The 11153-nt window shown below is 39.5% G+C and overlaps 1 pseudogene; it reads left to right on the forward strand.

The window, feature by feature from the left end:
• The first annotated feature begins 5640 nt into the window (after nucleotides 1-5640).
• LOC122727088 lies at nucleotides 5641-5793 on the forward strand (annotated as a pseudogene).
• The last annotated feature ends 5360 nt before the right edge of the window (nucleotides 5794-11153 follow it).

Here is an 11153-nt window from a genome sequence, read left to right on the forward strand (position 1 = left end):
ATTCCTCACCAAGATATCTTTACACTGATGAAATTACAAGTATGGACCCCCCCCAACCCCCAAATAGGTTATTATTACTACTAGTTGTCTAGTGACTTTTAAAATCAAAGTCTTTACATTGAAAGCAGAGTTGGGAGAAAACTTCCTGCATAAAATCGAGAAGTCAGATACTACACAAGGCACTTCAATATTTCAATATATCATTAATGTCTTTGATGTGACTCTTTCCTCCAATAATGCAGGTCATAGACCATCCATGGATTCTCATTTTCTGTGATTCTTATTCATGTCCTTCCATAAATCTTCCTAGAGCATCTACCCAACATAATAGAAGCCTTTGTTTATGTCTTTTCTGTTAGCACCACTATAGCACTTGGGCTTTTTTCTCCCTTGCTTTTTTTTTTTTTCTGGGACACTGAGGGTTAAGTGACTTGTCCAGCATCACACAGCTAGTGTCAAGTATCTGAGGTCAGATTTGAACTCAGGTCCTCCTGAATCCAGGGCTGGTGCTTTATCCACTGCGCCACCTAGCTGCCCCCTCTCCCTCGCTTTCATTATATGACCACGTTATATTCTTTTCTCACAAAATTACAGTTTGAACAGCTAAATCACAGAGGATTTAGAAGTGAGTAAAGTGTAAGAAGACTGGAAAAATATGAAGAGACCAGGCTATGAAGGGCTTTAACTTAACAGACTATTTTATATTACATCCTGGAGGTAATAGAAAGCAACTGAAGTTTATTAATGCAGTAATGGTCAGATTTATCTTTTCAGAAGATTACTTTGGCAGCTCTGTGGAGAATGGGTTAGAGTGGGGAAAGCCTTGAAACACAGAGATGAACCAGAATTTGAGGTAAGGAGAGCCTGTACCGGGGTAGTGGCAGCATTAGAGGAGATGACTAATGTGGTACATTAAAAGTAATAGGTACAAATCATCCCCTAAAAGTCTATGACAGGGGCAGTTATGTGGCATAGTGGATAAAGCACTGGTCCTAGATTCAGGAGGACCTGAGTTCAAATCTGACCTCAGGCACTTGTCACTTACTAGCTGTTTAATCCTGGGCAAGTCACTTAACCCTGTTTGCCTTAGTTTACTGATCTGTAAAATGAGCTGGAGAAGAAATGGCAAACCACTCCAGTATCTTTGCTAAGAAAACCCCAAATGGGATCACAAAGAGTTGGACACAACTGAAAGTGACTGATAACAAAGACCTGGAAAATGTCTTTGAGATGTGTGGCTTAAAGGATATGTGCTTAAATGTTGTGACCTTTATGTAAAACTACAGTGAAAAGAGGACAATGAATATTCAAAGTTCGTTTTTAAAGATGTAAGGTATACTGTATATCTAAGTTCAGCCCCAAAGTTCATTGGTATAAGTACTCTCTATTGGTGGAGATAAAGGCCCTGCTCTACATGAAGGGCAGGGTAGAGCTGAAAAAAAGAGAGGGAGCTCTAGCCTTCAGCAGTTAATCTTTGAAGATTCATTAGGGTGCTCCTGGTTTCCATCTTGGAGGCCAACTCTACTTCAGGTTGCTGAAGACTCTGGAAAGACATGAGAGGAGCCAACAGTCTCCATCATGCCCCTTCCTAGCTTGCTACTTTAGAGACTTTGGGAAATTGTCCCTTAGGTCAGAATCCAGGATACTCTCTTGGTTGCACTGAGTGTTCTCGCTCCCAATGGGAGAACTCCTTCATTCTGGATTCTCTGGCATATATTCTCCTATGTATACCTTTTCTGATTTCTGTTTTGCTGTGATGTGGATAAATGGACTTCTTTGTTAGTGTGTTCACTGTCAAAATGTTATTAGGTGGGAAAGGGGTCAAGCTTCCCACTCAAAATGACAGTGATAAAAAGTTAGCTCAAACCCAATCATCTTCCTTAGGTTCCCTTAGTATTTAGGGGAGCAGGTAGATGTACTTCTATCCCAGCACCCCATCTCTCTGAGGAGAGCAGGGTGGTGGCCTCTGGCTCTAATTCCTTGCTTCCCTTCCTGGTAGGAACCGAAAGTCTCCTTTGGAGAAGGGGAGGGTGAAGAAGAGTCTAGAGACGTCCATTCTGCCCCCATTCTAGACATATCAGGACTACATCCTACCCACCACAAATGGTGTCCCTTTAGAGTCCTCCTTTATAGATACATGTGGAGCTTTGTCCATAGGGATATAATTTTTGAGCTCTTCTCTTTCTTTCTTTCTTTCTTTCTTTCTTTCTTTCTTTCTTTCTTTCTTTCTTTCTTTCTTTCTTTTGCAGGGCTATGGGGGTTAAGTGACTTGCCCAGGGTCACACAGCTAGTAAGTGTCAAGTGTCTGAGGCCAAATTTGAACTCAGGTACTCCTGAATCCTGGGCTGGTGCTTTATCCACTGCGCCACCTAGCTGCTCCCGAGCTCTTATTTTTGAAAGATATATTAATTGGGTTTGGGGCTAGATTCTTTTTTCTAAAGTTGGGACAGTTTTATTCTCTGTCCTGAACTTATTCAGTGTCTTTTCCCCTCAGGACCAACTGGTGCTACTTGACTACAGTTTTAAGCCCAAATCATTGTTTTTCTTTTATTTTCTCTCTCTCTCTCTCTCTCTGTATATATATATATATATATGTATATATGTATATCTTTAGTATAATGAGTTGGGGCAACTAGGTGGCACAGTGGATAGAGTGCTGAATAACGAGGTGGTGATATTTGAGGAAAATGTGGTGAAATGGATTATAAGCTCCTTCAGGTCTGGGACTGTCTTTTGCCTCTTTTTATTTCCTTAGCACTTAGCACAATGCCTAGCAGTGTTGGGGCAGGTAGGTGGCACAGTGGATTGAGTGTTGGGGTCAGGAAGATTCATCTTCCTGAGTTCACATCTGTCCTCAGACATTTACTAGCTGTGTGACCCTGGGAAAGTCACTTTAACCCTGTTTGCCTCAGTTTCCTCATCTGTAAAATGAGATGAAGAAATGGCAAACCACTCCAGTAGCTTTGCCAAGAAAACCGCAAATCAAGCCATGAAGAGTCAGACAGACTGAAATGACAACAGCACATCGTAGATGCTTAATATATTTATTGATTAATTAAATTGGACTGGCACAGCTGGGAGAAAAAGACATTCTAGGTGGAGGGAAGCATGTAAACAAAGACTCAATAGAAGGAAAATAAAGGGCACATCTAAGTGCATTTTGGTTAAGAGCACACAATGATTGAAAAGGAATCTGTTGTCTTAAAAGCCTTCAGTAAGTCAACTAGAATTCAGAGCTACATTATGGCAAAACACACACTTCACTAATTAGCTCCAAAGAACAAACTGAAAAAGTTGCTGTCTTCTGGGAGTGGATGACTGACTATAGGTCAGGATGGATTTCTGGCTGTTTCTAGGGCTGACAAAGTGAGAAACTATCTTGAGTCATTCCCTTTCCCTGGCTTTTAAAAAAATTCCTTTTATTTTACTGTTTTGAAGCTAAAGCCTTTGTATTTACTCTTTTTCTGGTTGGGCTGGTGCTTTTAGATGGATTTACTTCTAAGTTTGATAAAATTTCCATAAGAAAGAAGCTTGCTAGAGACACTTTTAAAATCTTAGCCCCCAAAGAAGGACCCCAGGCTGCCTTTCCTTTGGTTCCTCAAATGTGGTTCCTAGCCTGGGAAAGACTACATTGTTCTGGCCAGACATTTTAGAGTCAGAGGAAGAAAACACCACAGCCCCCTAAGATTCTCATTAATAAATAGTCCTACTTAGTTGCTGTGTTTTAATTAATCAATAAACAAAGGCAGTTGTCAGATTCTGAGGTTGGATTTAAGCCGATGAATGACTTGTATCCCCAGAAAAATAGATTATTTATTTATGGTGCCAGATTTTAAGCTTAAATTTCTTATATAAACTTTTCTTTTCCTAAGAATAGTACATGGAACATATTCTTTGACATATCTTTGGTTTCCTAGGACTCCAGTCTCCTGGCTCATTGTAGAATCATACAAATACTGGATCTGGAAAGGACCTTTGAGATCCTCTAGTTTAACCCTGTTCAAAACTGAGACTAAGACAAAAGAAGAGTCAAGAATCAGTCATCTAACAAGAATTTATACAGCACTTGCCACTAACTAAGCCCTATGCTAACTGATGAGGATACAAACACTAAAATAAAGGTCTCCATCCATGATTGGACACAATGGAGCAAGCTTGGAAACTCCAGAGATGAAGATCACCTGTGAAAGGGAATCGCCTCTTTTCTGATGAATGTTTTTGTTTTGTTTGTTTGTTTTTGGTGAGGCAGTTGGGGTTAAGTGACTTGCCCAGGGTCACACAGCTAAGTAAGTATCAAGTGTCTGAGGTCAAATTTGAACTCAGGTCCTCCTGTATCCAGGGCTGGTGCTCTATCCACTGTGCCACCTGGTTGTCTCAGAATCACCTCTTTTCAAAGGAGCCCATTGCACATGTGGGCAGCTCTAAGTGTTAGGAGATTTCCCACACATCAAAAGTTACATTGTCCTTTTGTAACACATTGGGGCCTGATTCTGCCCTCTAGAGTTAAATAGAACAAGTTTAACTCCTCTTCAGTAACATAGAGCTTCAGATCCTTAAAGATGGTTATTTTGCTTCTCTTAGGTCCTCTCCTGTCAGCTAAAACATCCTAACTCCTGTTCCAATGCCCTTTCCACAACACATCCCTATGGGAATTGCTTATAATATGAATGGCTTCTGTTGACTTAAATAGCCATGAGAAACTAAAAATCCCATAATAGAGAGAAGTACATGGAAAGTTAGGACTGGGTTTCAGTTTCTTGGAGTGGTAATTGTAGTAGATGCTGGTTCCCTAATCACATCTCTTTCTGTGGGAAAGAAGTGAATAGCAGCCTAACATTGGATTTCTGTGTTGGGCACTGCCCAAGTAGTTATAGTAGGCGTTGTATTTTGGGCAGCTAGATGGCACAATGAATAGAGTTCTGGGCCTGGAGTCAGGAATACTTCTCATCCTGAGTTCAAATCTGGCTTCAGATACTTCCTAGCTGTGTGACCCTGGGCAAGTCACTTAACCCTGTTTACCTCAGTTTACTCATTTTTAAAATGAGCTGGAGAAGGAAATGGGAAGCCATTACAGTATCTTTGTTAAGAAAACACCAAGTGGAGTCAACCAAGAGTGGGACATGACTGGAACATATGAATAACAACTACAAAGGCATGGGTTTGTTTTTGTTTAGTTTTTGCAGGGCAGTGAGGGTTAAGTGACTTGCCCAGGGTCACATAGCTAGTAATGTCAAGTGTTTGAGACCAGATTTGAACTCAGGTACTCCTGAATCCAGGGCCAGTACTTTATCCACTGCACCACCTAGCTGCCCCTACAAAGGCATGTTTTAAGGAAGCCCCTAAGAAAAAGCAAATATGTTACCTGGGATGGATAACACATTAAGCTATTTCAATCCCACTATCAGATTACCATTGATTAGCTTATGATGTGTAATGATTTTCTAAAGAAATAGTAGCCAAGTTGTATAATGGAAAGACTATCAGCTCAGGAGTTTAAGAGAACTTGACTAAGTTACTTGAGTCTAGGTTATAAAATGAGGGACTGGACTTGTATGAGATTGTTTCCAAAGTTTTTTCCAAATTCGATTTTACATTTTTGTCAGATAATTTGTGCAGAACATTTAAAATTCCTTGAGCAGCATATTTAACCTGGTTAGTAGGGTACCATGATCAGTAAAGTGGTTTTCTTGGGAGAGGCTCAAGCTGCTGGTGCTGACTCCTGCAGTTTTTCCACATTTGCGAGACTCAACTACAGAATTTGTGGTAATGGGGAACACATTGGTGCTCTCCCTGTGTCCTCCTTGTGCTGCTTAAGGACAGACCAGTTCCTGTCCGTGAATGGGCCTGCTCCTGTCATACTTTCATAAGTTTTTATTTTCCAAGTTCTGCATAGATGTTTGCCCTCTGCTCCCCATATACTAACACCAACTACTCTTCCCAGTCTACTGACTGTTTAAATACTAGTGTTTTTACATCAAAAATTGTTCCCAATAGTCCCATGAAATACAAAAGCCAACAACTCATGTTTCAGAGGTACACAACAAACAATACTTTAAAAACCACAAAAGTAACAAATACTTTAAAAAAAATTTCATGAAGCATGATTTCTTTGACAGCTGGCATCAATATACCACTTTTTCAGATTTGTAGAGTGCTTTACTTATAGTATCTTGTTAATGCTCACAAGAATCCCTACAATTAGGTATGGGTGAAGAAACCAAGAACCATAGGTTATCTGACTTGTCCAGAATCACAAAGCTAGTCTATAGGCACATGTCTATAGTAAGATTCAAACTCAAGGCTTCCTGACTCTGAGGCTAGCACTCTACTGACCTGCCTCTTTAACTGAAAATTTACATATTCTGTCAGAAGAAAATTATTATGAGTTATTAGTTATTTAAAAAGTCCCCCTTTACTCACATGCAGGCTAGATATAGTCATACAAATTATACACAGGTAAAACTTGGTATTACTCAGGAAAGCCTAAAATCCCCAATTAAATTTAATAAAATTAGTATTGTATAAAAACAAACAACACGTAGCCAAATATGAGGTTGTCTCAATCTTTCTTTCTTTTTTTCTTCATCTGGACATGTTGTCCAAATCTACTTTGTAGGGGAACACAGCCAAATTTTTCTTCTTCTCTATAAAACAACTCCTTAAATCAAAGACAAGTTATTGATAATGATTAAAAATAATTGCTAGCATTAAGGTTTCCAGAGCACTTTATAAATATCTCATTTTATCCTCACAACAAACCCAGGAGGAAGGTGCTATTATTATCTCCATTTTATAGATGAGGAAACTGAGGCAGATAGAGGTTAAGTGACTTGCCTACAGTTTTATAATTGGTAAGTATCCAAGGCTGGATATGAACTCAGGTCTTCCTGACTCCAGGTCCAGTGTCCTATGTACTGTAACACCATGATTCCTAATTAATTATTAATGATTCAAAATCAAAGAAACATCATAGATTGTAAAAAGTCATTCAAAGATGCTTGTGGATTATGGATTTATTGTCTGTAAGTACCAAAGAGGCAGTAATGAAGTCACAAGAAAGAGAAATTTGTCACAACAGTAGAACTATTTGGGTTCAGCACAGGTTTGTTAATTTTTTTTTAAAGTCAAACACTATCAACACATCGAAGGGTAAACACAAATGATTATTTTTCCTCGAAAATATTTCTTGTGATGGTCACATTGATGAGTCCAGAGAGAATGCTATTACTTTGTAATGAAAATGAGAACTGAGAGGATAGTTCAAGTGCCACATTATAATTAAGTATTAAAAGAACAAAAAGATTATTGCTTCCAAAACATTGGGTTAGGATGCTTTACAAATTATTTGCCCAAGAGAGTGATGAAAATCACACGGGATAAGAAGGCATGAAGGGGATTGCAATCTGAGTTGGTAAAGGGAGTCCCCATGTGGTATGGTGCAATGGAAAAGTTCTGAATTTGGAGTCAAAAGATCTGGGTTCACATCCCAACTCTACTGCTTACTACATATGTGGGCTGGGACAAATCACTTAGCTTCTGAGTACCTTGGCTTCCTTTCTTATAAAATTAAGGGGTTGGATTCAATGGCTTCTAAGCTTCCTTTCCAATCTAGATCTATGATCCTATTATCTAAATATTAAGTGAGCCAAATGTCTCATTATCACCTGTCTTCACTACTTTATTAATTGCCTCCCAAAAGGTCTTTTGCCTTTCCAAATTATTCTAAATTATTCCAATAATTCAAAATAATTCAAAATTATTATTGTTATCATAAAAGATCATGGGATCATTGATTTGGGTTTAGAAGAGATTGTAAAGGCCATCTATTGGAGAGATGATTCCAATGCCAGCACCCTTTTAGTTCAGGTTCAACGTGGGGACAAAATACAGCACTCATAAATCATTGAATATTCAGCAAAGGAGGTTTGCTTTACCCTAACATCCAAAAAAAATGTATCTAGGATACAATGGGACTTGGTTCTTGAGATGCAGCTCTCCTAATCTCTATCTGGAAACATCTGATCAATACATCAAGGCAGATCAAGTAGTAGTAGGCATCAACCAATCTCAGTGGTCCAGGTTCCATATGCCTGCATCTTTTTATTCCCTTAGATGACCAAGAATCTGTGTGAGAGAAGCCTGGGCCAATTGGGTCCCAGGGACAACGGACAACTTTGTCCTGGGCCTGCTCTATACTGGCTTGGGGTAGGTGTGGGAGAGCAAGGGAAGAAGCTCTGTCAAGGAAGCTAAGGCTTCAAGACTATCTTAGGTAAATCCTTCCTATGTTGTGGGTTGCAGGAAAGAAGTTGTATGAGGGAAACATTGGGCCTATCAAACCATCTAAGGACAATAGAAATTAAATAACTTGTCTAAGATCACACAGGTAGTAAGTAGTAGAAGAGATGGGATTTGAACCTATATCCTTTGATTCCAGTGATCTTCTCACTATTCTATCCTGCCTTCTTAAAATCTAGTCATGCTACTTCCCTGTTTCAAATCTTTATAAGGATCCCAGGTTTTATTTACCATTGGAAGAGACAGTTGGACTTTAGAGATCAAGTAGTCCAACGCCCACATTTTACAAGTCAAACAACAAACATTTAAGGGCCCACTTTGTGTCAGAAACTGTGCTAAGGGTTGGGGATATCAAGAAAGAAAAAAACCAAACCCTATCTTCATGGTGTACAAACAAGATATACAGAGTATTTAGGGTAATCTGATAGTGAAGGCACTAGCATGATGAAGGGGGATTGGGAATGGCTTATAACAGAAGATGAGATTTTTTTAGCTGACACTTGAAGAAAACCGAGAAAGCCAGGGGGTGGAGAAGGGAAGGAAGAGAATTCCAGTCATGGAAAACAGCTAATGCAAAGTGCCCAGAGTCCTCTTTTTAGAGGAACAGCAAGGAAACTAGCGTCACTGGATCTAAGAGTGTGTGTGGAGGAGTGAGGTTTAAGGCAATTGGAAAGGTTACAGAAAGGTTAGGTAATGAAGGATTTTACAAGTTAAACAGAGGATTTTATATTTGATCTTGGAGTTAATAGGGATCTACTGGAGTTTAGGTAGATGGTTCAGTAGATGGCTGAATGGAGGAAAGACTGGACTGTGGAGAGAACTGAGCCCAAGAGGTCCTTCTACAAACATACCTAACAAGGAATCCTCTAGCTTTGCTTCCTGGTATTGCCCCGACTATGTCTCTTGGAGAGCTAGGAAGCATATAACTACTGTTGGACGAAATGTTGGGAGAGATGAAAGTTGGCGGGAAGAATGCTCCTAGGGGTGGTTCTCTCCAGTTTAAGTTTACATATGTGGATCTTATTGAAGAGAATATAGTGCTGATGTGGGGATCTTACAGGTCTCTCTCCTGGGCCACTTCACTTCTTTCTGTATTACATTTCGCTTAGTGATCTCATTAGCTTCTATGATGTTAATTTCTTCAGATGACTCTCAGATCAGCTTTTCCAGACTCAATCTTGATCTCTGCACTCATATCTCCAACTGCCTTTTAGATATCTTGACTTGGATGTTTCATAGACATCTTAAATTTAATATATCTAACATTGAACTCATTATATTCTCCATTTTCCAAGTACCCCTCTCTTAACTTCCCTATTATTATAAAGGGAAGTCACTTGAGCTCTCAACCTAGGTGTCATCCATATCCACTCTTCACTCTCTCTTACCCCTTATATCCAATCAGTTGTCAAATCCTATCATTTCTATCTTCATGCCATCTCTCATATACACTCATATCTTTTCTCTGACAATACCACCCCCTGGTTACAAGCCCTCATTATCTCCTACCAAACTATTGCAATAGCCAGCTCATTGGTCTCTGCTACAGTCTCTCCTCACTCTTGTCCATTCTGCACTTGGATGTCAAAATTACCTTTCTAAAACATGGGCCTGACCATATCACACTTCAATTCAATAAACCGCAGTGGCTCTCTGTTACCTCCAGCATCAAATATAAAATCTGTTTCACATGGCCTCTTCCTACATCTCCAGTCTTTTTATACCTTACTCCTCTACTCTTTAGTCCAGTGACAATGGGCTCTTTGCTTTTCCTCACACACAAGGCTCCATCTTCAATATCTTGAGTGTTTTCCCTAGGTGTTCTTCTTGCCTGAAACTTTCTCCCTTCTTGTCCTAGCTCCCCTTTCCCCTTCAAGTCTCAGCAAAAGTTCCACCTCCTTCAAGAGGCCCTTCCAGTTCTCTCTAATCCTAGTGCCCTCCCCCTGAGACTACCCCATTTACCATGTATCTCTCTGGTTTGTTCACAGTTGTTTTCATGTTGTCTCTTCCGTTAGACTGGGAGCTGCTTCAGAGGAGAGACTGTATTTTGCCTTTCTTTGTATGCCCAGCACTTAGCACAGTGCCTGGAACATGGTATACCCTTAATAAATGCTAGTTGATGACTTTATTTTTTTTCAGGATTAACACTAACATTATTTCTCTTGTGTAGTTTCAGCCTAACAGTAATATTTCTATGACAAATCATATAGAAACAAAAAGGAAAGCAAGAAGTATCTAATCACCAAGCAGATACTTAAAAACAATGATAAACAATGTAAAAATGACACTGATCTTTTCAGTCAAACTCACATAGCTAAATTACTGTCAACAGATATTTTTCAAAGACAATGTACAAAAACAGTTTACAATTATTTAAGAATGTAGAGCAGCGGGGTCAGCTAGGTGGCGCAGTGGATAAAGCACCAGCCCTGGAGTCAGGAGTACCTGAGTTCAAATCCGGCCTCAGACACTTAACACTTACTAGCTGTGTGACCCTGGGCAAGTCACTTAACCCCAATTGCCTTACCGAAAAGAAAAAAAAAGAATGTAGAGCAGCTGGGTGGCACAGTAGATAAAGCACTGGCCCTGGATTCAGGAGGACCTAAGTTCAAATCTGGCTTCAGACACTTGACACTTACTAGCTGTGTGACCCTGGGCAAGTCACTTAGCCCTCATTACCCCGCAAAAACAAACAAACAAACAAAAAACAAATGTAAAAAAATAGTTTATCAAAAAATATGAGGAAAAAAATCAGTATGCATTGCAATGACAACAATGTCATACTACATTTTAAAATGCAATTTAAAAAGAGGAATCTTTCTAAATCATTAATGCTCCTTTATGGCTATCTTTCATCC

Source organism: Dromiciops gliroides, chromosome 4 (assembly GCF_019393635.1).
Source record: "Dromiciops gliroides isolate mDroGli1 chromosome 4, mDroGli1.pri, whole genome shotgun sequence".
NCBI classification, from domain to species: Eukaryota; Metazoa; Chordata; class Mammalia; order Microbiotheria; family Microbiotheriidae; genus Dromiciops; species Dromiciops gliroides.